Source organism: Ursus arctos, unplaced genomic scaffold, assembly GCF_023065955.2.
Source record: "Ursus arctos isolate Adak ecotype North America unplaced genomic scaffold, UrsArc2.0 scaffold_30, whole genome shotgun sequence".
In the NCBI taxonomy this organism is placed as follows: Eukaryota; Metazoa; Chordata; class Mammalia; order Carnivora; family Ursidae; genus Ursus; species Ursus arctos.
Window position 1 is genome coordinate 15,415,186 of NW_026622986.1, and position 16,011 is coordinate 15,431,196.

A 16,011-nucleotide genomic window follows, 5' to 3' on the forward strand; every position below is an offset into this window, starting at 1 on the left:
AGGAAACATTTTAACTGTCTTTATATTTATCTACATATTAAGCATATTTGATCTCTTCACTTTTTCCTTTGAATTTAAGTTACTATCAGGGGTCATTTCTTTTCAAATGAAAATAATTTGTTTTTACTATTTCTTATAATGGATGTCTGTGAGCAATAAATTTTTTGTCTTTGATCGTCTGATAATGTCTTTATTTTCCCAGCACTTTGAAGGATATTTTTGCTGCATATAGAATTCTTGCCTAATAATTTTTTTTCTTTCAATATTTGGAAGGTCATTCCACTACTTTCTGGTCTCAATTGCTTCTGAGATGTCATATGTCAATCATTTTGTCAGTCTACTCTATGTGATAAGTTATTTTTCTCTTGCTGCTTTCAAAGTTTTCTCTTCAACTTTGGCTTTTTCAGCAGTGTGACTATGATAGTTCAAGGTGTGAACTGATGTCTCTCTCTCTTTCATCTACTTGGGGTTCATTTAATTTTTAGATCTGTAGGTTAACAGTTTTCATCAAATTTGGGAAATAAGGACCTTTAATTTTCTACCTTTTTCACTCTCTTGTCTCTCCCCGGGATTTGCATTGTATGGATGTCAATATAACAGGTCATTGAGGTTTTGTTTGTTTTTCTTAAATATTTTTTCTATCTGCTATTTAGGTTGAATTATTTCTATTGACCTATTTTCAAACTCACTGATTCTTTTCTCTACCACCTCAAACCTGCTACTGAGACCATTCAGAATATTCTTCATTTTGATTACTTTTCAAATCTAGAATTTTCATTTAATTATTTAAAAAAACATTTTAGAAGACTTCATTTTTAGATCATTTTTAAGTTTACAGAAAAATTAGACAGAAACTACAGAGACTTCCTATATACCCCTTGTCTCTTACACAAAATTTTGTTATTTTTTAAAATTTTTCTCTATTTTTAATATCTTGCTTTAGTATGGTACATTTGTTAAGCTCGATGAACCAATATTGATACATTATTATTAACTGAAGTCCACAGTTTGCATTAGGATCCACTCTTTATGTTGTGCAGTTCTATGGGTTTTGCCAAATGCATAATGTCATATACGACATCACACTGTCATACAGAATAACTTCATTGCCCTAAAAATAACCCTGTGCTCCACCTATTCATCCTGAGTGTCCTCTTCTTTCCCTTCTTGAACTGAGCAACTACTGATCTTTTTAATGTTTTTATGGTTTTTACCTTTTATAAAATGTCGTAAAACTGGAATTATACAGTCTTTCCAAACAGTATTATTTCACTTACTAATATGTGTCCTCCGTGTCTTTCCATGGTTTTACAGCTGATTTCTTCTTATTGCTGAATAATATTCCATTGTATAGATATACCACAATTTGTTGATCCATTAATCTATTGAAGAACGTTTTGGTTCTTTCCAATTTTTGACAATTATGAAAAAGAAAGGGAATTAAAAATGAATGTGAAGATTGTTGTGTGGACATAAATCTACAACCTATTTGGGAAAATACTTATAAGTGTGACCACTAGATCACATCGTAAGACTATGTTTAATTTTGTAAATAATTGCAAAACTGTCTTCAAAACTGGGTGTACCATTCATGCTCCTGCCAACAATGGATAAGAGCTTGCCATCCTTTTGTATTGTCAGTATTTTTAATTTTAGCCATTCTAATAGGTGTGTACTGGTATCTTATTATTGTTCTAATTTGCAATTCCCTAATGACAAATGATGTTGAGAATCACTTCATGTGCTTATTTGCCATCTATGTGTTTTCTTTGGTGAGGTGTATGTTCAGATCTTTCGCTTATTTCTTAATAGGTTCTTTGCATTCTTATTAAGTTTTAAGTATTCTTTATATATGTTACATGCAAGTCTTTTAACACATATGTGTTGTGCAACTATTTTCTCCCAGTGAGTGGCTTGTCTTCTCATTATCTTGACAGTGTCTTTCACTGAGCAGAAGTTTTTAATATTAATGAAGTACAAATTATGATTTCTTTTTTCATGGACCATGCTTTTAGTGCTGTATCTTACATGATTTAATTAAGACCTAATCTTTTTTTAAAGAGACGTACGCAAAGCCAAGCTTTATTTAAAAAAATAATAGAAGGTAAATCAATGACTGAAACTGTTTCATTACCCCCCCCCAACCACATAATTGCAAAGAGCAATTAGGATAGAGTCCCTTAATATGAATTCTCTTGTTAGAAAAGAAATCTTTGCTTGAGATATTTTTCTTCAACTGGATTGAAAATTATATGCGGAAAAGTCATATTTTTTATTTATTTTAGTTTTTAAGTGTTTGTTTATTTTTCTTCCAAGATTTTATTTAAATTCGAGGTAGTTAATTGTATTGATTTCAGGAGTAGGATGTAGTGATTTATCACTTACATATAACACCCAGTGCTCATCACAACACATGCCTTCCTTAATGCCCATCACCCATTTAGCCCATCCCCCTATCGACCTCCCCTCAGCAACCCTGTTTGTTCTCTATAGTTAAGAGTCTCTTATGGTTTGCCTCCCTCTTTTTTTTTTTAATCTTGTTTTATTTTTCTTCTCCTTCCTCTATGTTCATCTGTTTTGTTTCTTAAATTCCACATATGAGAGAAATCATATGGTATTTGTCTTCCTCCAACTGACTTATTTCACTTAGCATAATACATTCTATTTCCAGCCATGTCATTGCAAATGGCAAGATTTCATTCTTTTTGATGGCTGAGTAATATTCCATATTATATATATATACAACATCTTCTTTATCCATTCATTAGTCAATGGACATTTGGGCTCTTTCCAGAATTTGGCTATTATTGATAGTGCTGCTATTAATCTTAAATAATTAAAAGATTTTCTCCTGTTATCTTCTATAAGTTTGATAGTTTTGGGTTGTAGATTTAGGATTATGATCCAATTTGAGTTAATATTTGTGAAACATGTGAGGTTAGTGTCTAGATTCATTTTTTGTTATATGGATGCCCAGAAGTTGAAAAGACTATTCTTTCTCTACTGAATTGCCGTTGTCAAAGATCAGTGGACTATTTGTGTGGGTCTAATTCTCGTCCATTCATTCTGTTTCATTGATCAATTTTTCTATTCTTTCACTAACATCACATTGTTTTACAGTAAGTCATAAAGAGGGGTAGGGTCAGTCCTCCAATTTTGTTCTTCTTCTTTCAGTATTGTGTTGACTCTTCTTGTCTTTTGCCTTTTCATGTAAACATTAGAATTGGTTTGTTGATATCCATAAGATAACTTACTGGGGTTTTGATTTGGATCACTTTGAATCTATAGATCAACTTGAAAAGAACTGACATCTTAACAACATTGAATCTTACCACCCATGAATATGGAATCTCTCTTTCTGTATTTGGATCTTCTTTGATTTCTTTCATCAGAGTTTACAGTTTTTCCTCATATAGATCCTGTACATATTTTGTTAGATTTATACCAAGTATTTCAATATTTGATGTTAGTGTAAATGGTGTTGTGTTCTTAATTACAAATTCCATTTTTCGTTGCTGGTATATAGGAAAGCAAGTAACTTTTTTATATTAATCTTGTATCTTTGCTATAATTGCTTATCAGTTCCAACAATTTTTTGTTCCTTCTCTGGGATTTTCTACATAAATAATTGTTTCTTCCAAAAATAATTTCTATTTCTGCACTGAGTTATATCTTTTTGTTTTCTTAAGTAGGTTCCAGGTCCAACACAGGGCTTGAACTCACAATTGTGAAATCAAGACATGAGATCAAGAGTCAGATGCTTTACTGACTGAGCCACCCAGGCACCCCTTGAGAATATATCTTTTTTTTTTTTTAAAGATTTATTTATTTGAGAGAGAGAGAGCATGGGGTGGGGAGCAGTAGAAGGAGAGAGAGTCTTAAGCAGACTCTGCACTGAGTGCAGAGCCTGATAAGGGACTCAATCCCACCACCGAGAGCATGACCTGAGAGGAAACCAAGAGTCAGATGCTTAACTGACTATGCCAGCCAGGTGCTCCAAGATTATTGTCTTAATTAATGCTGCCATCTGTGTGGAACTGGAGGAAATATATTGGGAAAGATTTTTACATTGTAGTAGAAGACTCTCTACTTCATTAATCAAAAATATTTATTACTTCTTCTTTTTTTTTTTTTTTAAGATTTTATTTATTTATGTGACAGAGAGACAGCCAGCGAGAGAGGGAACACAGCAGGGGGAGTGGGAGAGGAAGAAGCAGGCTCCCAGCCCAGGAGCCTGATGTGGGACTCGATCCCGGAACGCCAGGATCAAGCCCTGAGCCAAAGGCAGATGCTTAACGACTGCGCTACCCAGGCGCCCCGAAAAAATATTTATTACTTCTTTTAGTAAACATTTGCTGTGACCTACTGTGGGCAACCCTATATACTAGGTGCAGTAGAGAATTTAAGAAAACAAAGTCATGGTTTTTGATTGTATTAGTAATTATATTAAACATCTCCCAAGGACTCATTACATGTGTTTTAAATGCTTACTATTCTCAGTGCTTTATATATTTAAGCATGTTAATCCTCATAACCAATATATGAGATACGTACTTTAGTTACTATGCTCATTTTTAAACGACAAAACTGGGTATGTTAAATGTTAAATATTTAAATAACGTAAATGCTAGTAACAAAAACAAGACTTAAACCCTTGCAATCTGACTACAGAGCCCACGTTGATACTATAGGATATGATACTATGTAATGTCGCACTACACTACGGTATACTATGCTATCATAGAAAGAAAGCTTGCAGTCTATTAGAAGATAACAGGTACAACACATGAAAAAGAAAGAATAAAGAATATGAGGAAATATTTGCTAAATCTCACTATAACAGGGTGTGGTAAGATGGCCAGCAAAGCTTCTGGAAGACTTGGAACTCAAGCTGTCCTTGAGGCTAACCTCAACCATGTGTGTTGAGATACATAAATTATGATGTCCAATTATTCCTTTATTCTCTTTTAATAAATTGGTAACCTCATTTAATGGCATGCTAAGAAATAAACTGAGCATACTGGAAGGTTTAAACCTTTTTATCTCTGAAGAATCAAGAAAGCATATCCTGCTTCTTTTCCCCTTGTAAACAGGAAGACAACACTTCTCAGAACACCTTGAAGTTACAGTGTGACCTTGGGACTACATTCTGGTCTAAAGAATGTGAGAGGAAATTATGTTGCAATTTCTACACCTGGCCATAAACCTCCCAAATACACAAATTCTTTCCCTTCCACTGAGACTGGTGAAACTATAAGACGAAAGAAACTCTTTAAAAAAGAATCCCCAGGAGAGCCACCTGACTGTTCTAGAACTAGGACATGAGAAAGAAAGAAATCTTCATTGTTTTAAGCTACCTAGATTTGGAGGTTGCCTGTTATAGCAGTTAGTTTTAATTACCCTGACTACTGAAACATATGAATGCTGATCTGCAAAATCATTGCACAGTCCCTTATAGGAAATGTCTTGGATGATTCAGGAAAGTGTGTTTTTTTTTTTTTAAGATTTTTTATTTATTTATTTGACAGAGATAGAGACAGCCAGCGAGAGAGGGAACACAAGCTGGGGGAGTGGGAGAGGAAGAAGCAGGCTCACAGCAGAGCAGCCTGACGTGGGGCTCGATCCCATAACGCCGGGATCACGCCCTGAGCCGAAGGCAGACGCTTAACCGCTATGCCACCCAGGCGCCCCAGGAAAGTGTGTTTGTAGCCCTCAAAATTTCCTTTCACCTCATTGCTTCTTATCTTTTTCTTTGTTTGTCCTGGGGATTTTCAAGAGTGACACCGAATGTATGATAGTCAAAAGAAAATACTTGGTTTAAGGCAACTTTGATAATTATACATTGTTTTAGGGTTAACGTTCACTATAACAACAGTATTATTATAACAGTTAATATTCATTGAATAATTTGTATTAATTGTTGTTCTATGTATTTTACGTGCCTTCTATTGCTCAATTTTCAAAAAATCTAAGATGGGCATGACTATTACTCTTTAGCAGCAGTTGAGTGTGGTTTTAACGCTGCTTAAAAAAATTCAGTACTCAAAATGATTTTCAAACTTCTGGGGAAAAAAATACAGTACATTTTTCATGTGTGAAGATACAACTTGGCCATATTTCATCCGCACTGATTTTTGCTAAAGTTTTGAGAATCTTTCCTGAAATACTAAAAAAAAAAAAAACAAAAAAAAAACTTTTCTATCAGACTTGAGATTTGTAACTGAAGCTCATGAGTTAGATGCTGTATTGATCTAATATACCATTAAGTAGCAAAATAGTACAATTTATCATGTTCACATGGGATTATGGGAAATTCTCTCTACTGCTTTGGGTCCCTGTATATATTTTCTCATTTCTTTACATAACAGACTGATGACAGAGGAGTTCTCATTTCAGTCTTTTGTTTCCAACAAGCAAATGCATGTAAACAAGCAATTATTTTTGAAGTAGTGTACTTTCTCCTACACTCTTTAAAGCAATGATTTGTTTATTTCAAACTGTAAACTCTATTTTCTGCCTATAAAACAAATTACCTTTTGCATGAATATGAGAACACATAGTTTCTCTAAGTTAGCTGGTAAAAATCTCTCTCTTGCCATAGTGTATTAAATAGGTTATTAAATTCCATTAACTTAAGTGCATGCAAGTGCCTCTGGCTTAAGAAAAACATTTCCACAGATGCTATTTATCCAAAATCAAAATTGTCTTTTCTGGGTAGCCATGAAACAAAGAGTCATGACCTTACATGAAGAAGGAAAAACAAAGAAACAAAACACAATTTACATAAAAATGATGTCATTAAGCTCTGCAGAATGTGGTGGTATCTCATTTACTTCTCTCCAAAAATGTATATGTGACAAATGACATTTTATGCACATTAATTCGCCTGTTCAATACTTCAGTGGGAGAGGTATGTTGAATACTCAGCCCAGGACATATCCAGCGATTAACAGCATTATCTTGGGTGCCGACTCTCAATTTCATTATGACCACACTCACGTTCTCCTCTAGCTTCAGATGTCTCTCTTCAGCCTCTTCCTCTCCCTCCACCTCCCTTCCCTTCCCTTGCTATGCCTACAGCCAAATTTCCCTTCTCTCCCTGCATTCCAGAGCCAGCTCCCCTTTCTTTGTCCCAGGTGTAAAATTCACCGGATCCTCACCCAGTCTACATAACTCCTGAGCTTATCTGAAACTTCATCCTCAACATAGCAGGACATTTCTGAGTCACATTTGAGATGAGAAGTGGACACTATCCACAAACCACAAAGCCACTCAAGTCAGCAGAGGTACAGAGCTTTCAAGTCAAATACAACCACTTTTCATTATTTACGATAGTTACAGTCTATAATATCTGGTCACATTGTCACCAACCCATCAATATACGACCTTATTTTATGTGTGTTTCTGTTTAAGGACATCTTATTTAATATATATCATTGACTGATGAACATGGAATGCACAGCCAACAGTGCTGTAACTCACGCCTGAATGAAGGGTGTCTAACACCCATATTTTCTCTGTAAGGCACACCACAGCCTTCTCGTACTTTGGAACACAGCAGAGCCCTTCTGCCCTATGCTCGGGGCCATTTTCAACACTGAAACTACCAACAAACAGCACAAAAATGAGAAAAATGTGGCACTAAATAGACCGTGAAAAGGACACTTGTGCACGTTATGAGCTGGAACAAGGAGGCAGAGCGTCACCTTGTTTGACCTCAGCTGGGGACAATTCAATTTTTTTGCCACTCTGTGCTTTCTGTGAATGTCCACAAAAGCATTCTAAGTATTGATGCTGAGAGTACAAGTAAATGTTCTTGAGTTAGAGAATTTGCAAATGCAGAATCTGTCAAGATCGACTGTACTTAAATCACACAAATGTTGTGGGCTAGGATGCTCAGAGCGATCCCAGCAAAAGTTCCATTTGTAAAAGGTATATTTTTTTTATTGACTGAGGCATTTTTTTAAAGTATTTTGTCGGTAATTGTAATTTATTTTATTTTATTTTTTTAAAGATTTTATTTATTTGACAGAGATAGAGACAGCCAGCGAGAGAGGGAACACAAGCAGGGGGAGTGGGAGAGGAAGAAGCAGGCTCCCAGCGGAGGAGCCTGATGCGGGGCTTGATCCCAGAACATGGGGATCACGCCCTGAGCCGAAGGCAGACGCTAAACGACTGAACCACCCAGGTGCCCTTGACTGAGGCATTTGGGCATCAGTGACACCTCAATTCAACCAAAACTGAAATTTTTGTTAAAACTGCATTTAAAAAGCCTTGAATTCTCTTGTCCCTACAGAGTGCTTCTGAGTTACAATTCATCATAACGGGCATTATATTCCAGCTTTCTCTGAAAGCCCTGGCCTTTCTTTAAATCTTTAAATCCCAGGCCTTCAGGGTTCCAGCAACTGAACATAGAGGTCCGTATTGTGTTTAGGGAAATCTCTCATTCAAAGACACAAGGTAGAACTCCTTCCGCTAATCCTGAAGGAAAAGACAACTACCTTACCGTCAAACACCATGGTTCTCTGTGCCGGAGGCATACCTTTCTCGTGGATTTCTCTTCATCCTGAGAGATTTATGCAAAACGGCATTCTCTGAGCTTTTGCTTCTTGACTGAGTTTTAGTAGGGTCAGGGAAACCACAGGGCTGGTGTCTGTGGCAAGCATGCGCATAGGTAAGTCTTGCTTTGGAGAACTTCTGGAGGCATGAGCTGGGGTTTCAAATTGTGAGATTGGATGTGGAGGCAAAATCCTGGGTTTACCTTGATCGGTTTTTTCTTTAGGATTTACATTGTGACCCATTTCAATGGGAGTTTAAAACTATGTTTCAAAGTCCTTTGTGATGATGAATCCTGGAATATTCTCGGAAAGTCAACATGATCTTTTTCACAAGGATTCAGAAGAACTATGACCGGCACCACCTGTCTGCAGAAACACCTGAGGTCTGCTTTAGATCGCAAAATGAAAATAAGTTTTCAAAGTGTTTTTCAAGTTGCCTTTGGGTTTCTCTTTCCTTTCCTTTTTTTTTTTTTTTTTTTTTGGTCAAATGAAATGTCACTGTCAATTCTTTCTGAATGCAGAGTCATGCCATCGGATACTTAGGGAAAGAAAACCCACATGAAACATGTACCCAGATGTTATGGGAGAAATGCTGGTTTAGAAAAGTCTTTGTTCTGCGGCTGAGGCTGCCAAAGTGCTTCCCTCACAACACTTTTTACTCACACAGTTTAATGAATAAAAACACGCTGACCGACAATCCAAGAGAATAACCGAATACCAATTACTAAGAACAGAACTGTTTCAGTGAGAGGTGAAGAAGGGCAAAAACATTGTGAAATGAGTTTAAAGTGTCTTAAGCAGAGCACTGAGTTGAGAGTTTCATTTTCCTTGCAATTGATTTCTTTGGCTCGAAGAGAAACCCACAACGCTGTTCGAATCTGGTTTCTACCATGTTAACATAGACGCAGAGTACTTGCCAGCAGCCTTCCCCTTTGGCTGTTTGGTGGCTCACGGGCATGCTTGTTGAAGACAACTGCCCAGAAGAAAACACCTTTTCAGTGTCTGGGGGTCCCCTATGTAATGCTGCTAAGAGGCTTTATTCCTCACCTCTGCCTCTCACTGGCTGTGTGACCTCGACCAAGCGACTTAGCCTTCTAAAGTCATCTCCTCAACTGCAGACTGGAATTGACTACCGAAGTTTATTACCACATTTAATTGTTATTAGACCTTAAGAAGAGAATGGATTTACAGCCTTCGAGTGTCTTGCATACAAGAAGTACTCACTGTTGATATATTATTTCTGCATCATAATCCCCTCTTTTGGTCATTCTGCACTTGCTGCGCCTTTCCCCCATTGGCTGTGGCCAGCTGGAACCCACATTCCAGGGAGGGAGTGGTTGGGGTGACAGATGCCTCAGGAGCAAGAGAACTTGTCCAGGGCCAGAAAGGCAGCCAGGGACCAGAGGGGAAAAGAAGTTAGCAAAATGCAAAGTGTCTTTATTACAACTCAACTGGTTTTAAGGTTTCCATTTCTTTTCAGCAAATGTGTTTTCTTCCTCTCATGGAACTCGGAACATATGTGCTGCCTGGCAGCTGATTTCTGCAACTCTTAAAGTCAGGATTGGAGAAGGCTGACTCACAATTTCTTACACTGCACGTGTGAAAGCTTTCAAGAAAATGTAGAGGGGGAAGAGCCACAGGATTTTGGATGATACTCTCAATTGCTTTTCAATTAAATGGGTAAAAGAGGATTCATTGATTATTTGCTTCTATTTCTGACTTATTTATTTAAATCTAGAGAGAGTGAGTTGGGCGGAAGGGCAGAGGGAGAGAGAGAATCTTTTTTTTTTTTTTAAGATTTTATTTATTCGACAGAGAGAGACATAGTGAGAGAGGGAACATAAACAGGGGGAGTGGGAGAGAGAGAAGCAGGCTTCCCACCGAGCAGGGAGCCTGATGTGGGGCTTGATCCCAGGACCGTGGGATCATGACCTGAGTCGAAGGCAGACGCTTAACGGCTGAGCCACCCAGGAGACCCAGGGAGAGAGAGAATCTTAAGTGGACTCCACGCGGATCATGGAGCCTGATGCGGGGCTCGATTCCACAACCCTGAGATCATAACCTGAGCTGAAATCAAAGAGTTGGGTGCTCAAATAACTGAGCCACCCAGGTGCCCTCTGACCCTTTTAAACTACTGTTATTGAAAGCAGCATGAAGAGATGGGTTGAACAAAAGGTTAGTATCGCTGAGAAGAACAGAAAAAAAGGTAGCATTTGTAGAGCATTGTGGGTTTCCATTCATCTTATTTATTTGATGTATGGCCTCCTCGTGATGCAGGTTTTATCAGTGACAAGGACAAAGACTCCCAGAGATTACATTGTCCCGGAGACTTTAGCCACTGGGATTTTATTGACTCTAGGCATTGAGTTCTTTGCATTATACCCCACGCCCCCCCCTTTTTTTTAAGATTTACACAGCTTAGCTTTGATTAAAATTAAAGTAACATAAAGTAGAACATGATATCTGTTAAAATAATACATTTGAGGAGATGTTCTTCAGTTATCACTGTAACTGATCAGGCATGTGACAGACCTTTTACAAGATACACAGTCCCTAACATCCATGCATTAAACACCAGATCAAGTGTTACTACCGACGCAGTATGGTGGCTGAGGTGTCAGTGACCAAGCACGACTACATATGGACGACAGCACCGTGACAGGGTCCTCACATGGACAAATTCATTAAGTGCCTTGAGTTTTCTTTCAAAGAAAGTATTTTTCACATTCTATACAAGTTAAACAAGAAGTCTAGCAAGGTTCCTTTACTGCCCTTGAAACGGGCGAAAGACCTGACAAAGTATTTCCTCTAAGCAATTTCTTCATCACACTCCTGGCAGAAGGCCTGTGCATGGTCAGGGCAGTTCTAGAAGCCAGAGTAGGGTGGTGTGGATCAGGAAAATAGGGACACGGGAAAGCAGGACTTGGAGGTGATCTACCCCGGCCGGAAGAGCGGCCATCACGGATTGAGATGGCTCTTTTGCCAACAAAACTCCCAAGCCTGGACATCAGAAGAGCTCCAACAACTCCTGCAACAGAGGCCAGGGGAGGGTTTAGGAGCCAGACACACTAACTACAGGCAAAGTTTTTGCTTCATTCCAGAGTTCAGTTCAAATCTGGGCTCACCACTTAATGACTGCATGACTTTGAGCAAAGCACTTAGACGTTGTGGAGTCCCATTCCCTTGTGTGTAAATGGGGATAACAACACCTCTCTGTGCCTGGTTGGGAGGATGGAAAGATACGGCATACACCGCACAGCACGCGACACACAGTAGACATTGAATAAATAGTAGTCATTATTTTGTATCATTGTGATTATCCACAGTCCTGGGATTGTTCGCACCGCCAATGCTATAATTTAAAACACATGTATTCTTCACATTTTAGCAAACTAGTTCAAAGGCTGTTTTTCAAATACATTATCTAGTTTGGGCTTAAAAAAAATCCCTGTGTATGTTCTGCTCTGCTTGTCAAAGGCTCTCCATAATGCTTACCCAAGGGTAAGTCAATTATACAGGATACTGTTCTGCCTTCTATTATTCTTCTTGAACCGCATTCCATGTGGCAATGGGTCAACTTCTTTACTTCCTCTTTCCTCCTACCACATACTATACCCTAGAAAGATGCCAGTTAAGTTTTAACCCTCCTTTGAAAGTGAATTTTCATATCTCTCTCTCTCTCTCTCTCTCTTTTTTTTTTGACATTATTTAAAGTTGTTGCAAGGTCTTTTCGTGCCCTCCAACCCCAATCCATGCAACAAAACAGTAATGGGAGAAAATTATTTGCGCTCTAGCCAGAGTCTTCCTGCTGAGCACGATGACTTTGTAATGAACTATGCATCCATAAACGGTTGACTCTTTGATCTCTGGCTGCTTGTACAACTCTAAAGAGAAAGGCATTCCAGTCCAAACCACACAAAGAGAGAGACACCGGTTATTTATGGGAGCCCACTGACTCTAAGTTTAGCCTGGCTCTTTCAAGATTCAAATACACACATCATTTTGACGGCCAGATCTGCTCCCTCCCCTTTTGGTGTCTACGGGGGCTGTAGTATAGGAATGTCTGATCTCTGGCTTCTCTCTGGGGTGAGAAAGGTAGCTGGTTTGGCAGGGAGACAGACACAACAGTATTTATAGAGACAGTAGAAAATCGAATCCATATGCCTACAATGGGAAATCGGAGTAAATCACCAGGAGCTAGGAGGACTTCTGAATTCCCTTTCTGAGGCCAGTTCAGTTTCTGGCCAAGAATAAACAGGACCTACGAACTAGCATCCACACACCCTCTTTCATCTGACAGTGCTCCACTGACACTGTCACTTCATGGAAAGAAAAGAAATGCCTGCTTTGGTTCCTTGAATTCAGAGGTGATTTTGCAAGTCGGACTTCTGCATTACTCAGTGCACTTTCCATGTCAGAGCGGGTGCAGACACAGAAGCCGTGAATTCCTAATTTGGCCGTTGGTGAAGCTAAGTCAATGACTTCTTATCAGTGATTCTCAGATCATGATGTTTTTAGGTGCTCGGCAATATGGCTGAGTATTGATTCACGCTGCTCAATAAAGCAAAAGTCAAGTTGAACAAAGACTGTCCTGGGATAGGATCTAACTATTCTCTTTCCTAACTCCCTCCGGATCAAATATCAAAACTTTACAATGAGGTGTCAGGATGGGGAGGGCTGTATGAGGACCTCTGTAATGGGGGAAAACTCAAAATGGAAATTGCCTTTATTAGTGCAGAATACTGAACTAATGGATTTATGATCAGAATTTGGGCCAAATAAATACAGCCAAAGCTGGGGCTCAATCTGGTCATCCCATTCACTCATTCCAGACACTCAAGTCCACCTACAGGAACCTGTTTTGGGCAAAGCAAAAGGACCTCAATGAACTCCAGACACTCAAGTCCACCTACAGGAGCCTGTTTTGGGCAAAGCAAAAGGACCTCAATGAACTCCAGACACTCAAGTCCACCTACAGGAGCCTGTTTTGGGCAAAGCAAAAGGACCTCAATGAACTTTCGTGGGGGCTTGACTTTGATCAACATCGTATTACGGGCCAGGCCTAAAAGGAACTCTTATGTTTCATTCATTCTATTCAGTCCGTAGACAAAGTCATCAGATACCTACCCAGGACCACATATCATTTACCAAAAATTCATGTTCTTTGAATATTCTCTTATTCTTTAGTCATTATGATGGCTTTGAGTCAGAGTCTGAGCACAAAAACAGGCATCTACGTGAATATAAAACATGTCCTGAAAAGGAACACACGTATCGATGGCACTGCCCACAAGCCCAAAGAAAGAATGGTTAAAAAAATAAAACAGCGGCATATCAGAGCAAAGGCACACTGGAGGGAGACTGCAAGGGTCAATACAGACATTTTGTTCCAGTGGGCTCAGGGAGGAACAAATCAAGATGCCAAGTTTTACAGATAGGCCTTTAGTTCCTAATTCATTCACTGTTAAGATGATGAATGTTTATTTTAGGATTTAATAAAAAGAAAGACCTTACCTAAGAAGAAAAGGAAGAGGAGTCTTCCACAGATAAGTAGTGCGATCTTTTGGGGCAATACCCGAGGGCTCTGGATGGGGGCTCCAACTACCTCCGAGACACGGCATACACGTGGGATCAGTACAAATTTAGGACCTCAGTCTCTCCCCCTGAAAAATACAAATAATAACGTCATTGTTTCCGCCAAGCAACTGCTCAGTAGCTAGAAATTCATGCTGATTAAAAAAATACAGGAAGAGCAAAGAGTAAAATACATATACAACGTGTAGCACAGAATGCCTTGTAATCACACATATACCTTTGCAATATATCCCAAATTAGAGGTTTTAACTTCCAGTTTTCCAAAAAACATTAGTTGCACACTACAAAGGAAGGTAAATATGTAAAGCTAGATCAACCATGAAAGTAAGAGCAAGTTTATGTAGTTGGGGGTAGAAGGTAATCAGGAAAAGGCAACTGAGAATCAGAGAGGCTGAAGGAAAGGAGGAACCACCTCTGATTCGCCTCTCTGCTCCTTTTGTTGGGGAGTGATGGTCAGGCGTGATTGCTGTACCCTTGTAAGAGCCTACTATGCAGAGATGCTTGGATTCCATTACTCCTGCTGTGCCCAGTAGAAAATAACCATGAGACTGCAGGAAAGTGTGGGGTGGTGGTGGCAGAGGGGAGTGGGGTGAGTACTTCAACAAAGAACAGGAGTTGTCCTACATACAGATTTTGAAATCATGGACAAGGCCAAGAGGCACCTCTTCTGTGAAGGACTATTCCAGGATCACTGAAGAGCCCCAGAAAAATCAAACTTGACATTGCACTCTTCCCCTGTAGCCGGCAGTTTCCTACGCTTCCAGAAGCTATGGTAAGTTTAGTTGATGTCCATGAAATGAGTGCATACGGTATAGTACAACTCTTTAGAACATTTCCCCAAATGGAAATCTGTTCATATCAACTCTTATTAAGATCCAGAGAAACAGATTTCTAAGTGGAAAGAAAATCATGGACGAAACTATGAGAAAAGTCATTGAACACAATTAAAATGTGTCATGAGCACATTGAGTGTTGACACTAAAATAGCTATGTTTATTCAAATTTGAACTATGCCACAATTAAAATGGATCACAAACATGGTTGAGTTTTGACCCTGAAATAGCCGTGCTATTAAACTTTTAAAATAGTGGCTATGTCCATACCATTTAGATTATTTCTTGTGTTCAGTTCAAGTAGTTATGAATGCTAATATAATGGAGAAGAGTCTTCCAACTCTGCTGATCTACATTCCAGGTTCTAATGCTGAATCTATGGCCACTTTATCCTGAGACTTTATGGACATTCTTACTCAGTCTGGGTTCTTCCTTCTAAGACTTGGTCCATTCACCGCACTAAGCTCTGTTAGCCACTGAACGACAAAAATTATGAAATGCTGAGAATTGAAAATCACTATGCCAACTACCTTTAATAAGGAATCTTCCTAAGCCTACTAGTCTCGCTTTTAATCCTGATAACAACTATCAGAGAAAGGCAGAACAGATCCCTGATTCTCGCAAGGAATAAGAATCTCCACATTAAAAATTATATTCTTATTGAGCAGTGGACCCGGGATGTGAACTCAGGTCAGTCTGACTTCAAACTCTGAGATCCTCCCACTTATATAAACCATGGACCAGGCCAAGGAGTGATTGCCTAACCAAATAAAACATTTTTAACATAGCTACTTGATTTCTTTATTGCAATAAAGATGAGAACTAGTTTATACTGAGTGCCAAGCACTGCTCCCCACACATTAGCTCACGTGACCATCACGGAACTGTGAGCGAGGAGGCATTGTGAGCAAGGAGGCATTATCAGCGTCATTCCACAGACGAGCATACGGAGGCTCAGAGAGGTTCAGTAAGTTGTCCAAAAAGCATATTGTAAGTGGCAGAGCCTGATCTCAAATCCACATGAG

At 38.8% G+C, this 16,011-nt stretch overlaps 1 protein-coding gene across 1 annotated transcript in view; it reads right to left on the minus strand.

Moving 5' to 3' along the window:
* Positions 1-14,185, minus strand: part of KIAA1217 (KIAA1217 ortholog) — a 455,000-nt gene extending 440,815 nt beyond the window's left edge. The window contains exon 1 of the mRNA XM_048219301.2: positions 14,073-14,185. The gene's annotated coding sequence lies outside the window, so the exon portion shown is untranslated. The remainder of the gene's footprint in view (positions 1-14,072) is intronic.
* Positions 14,186-16,011: the final 1,826 nt, after the last annotated feature.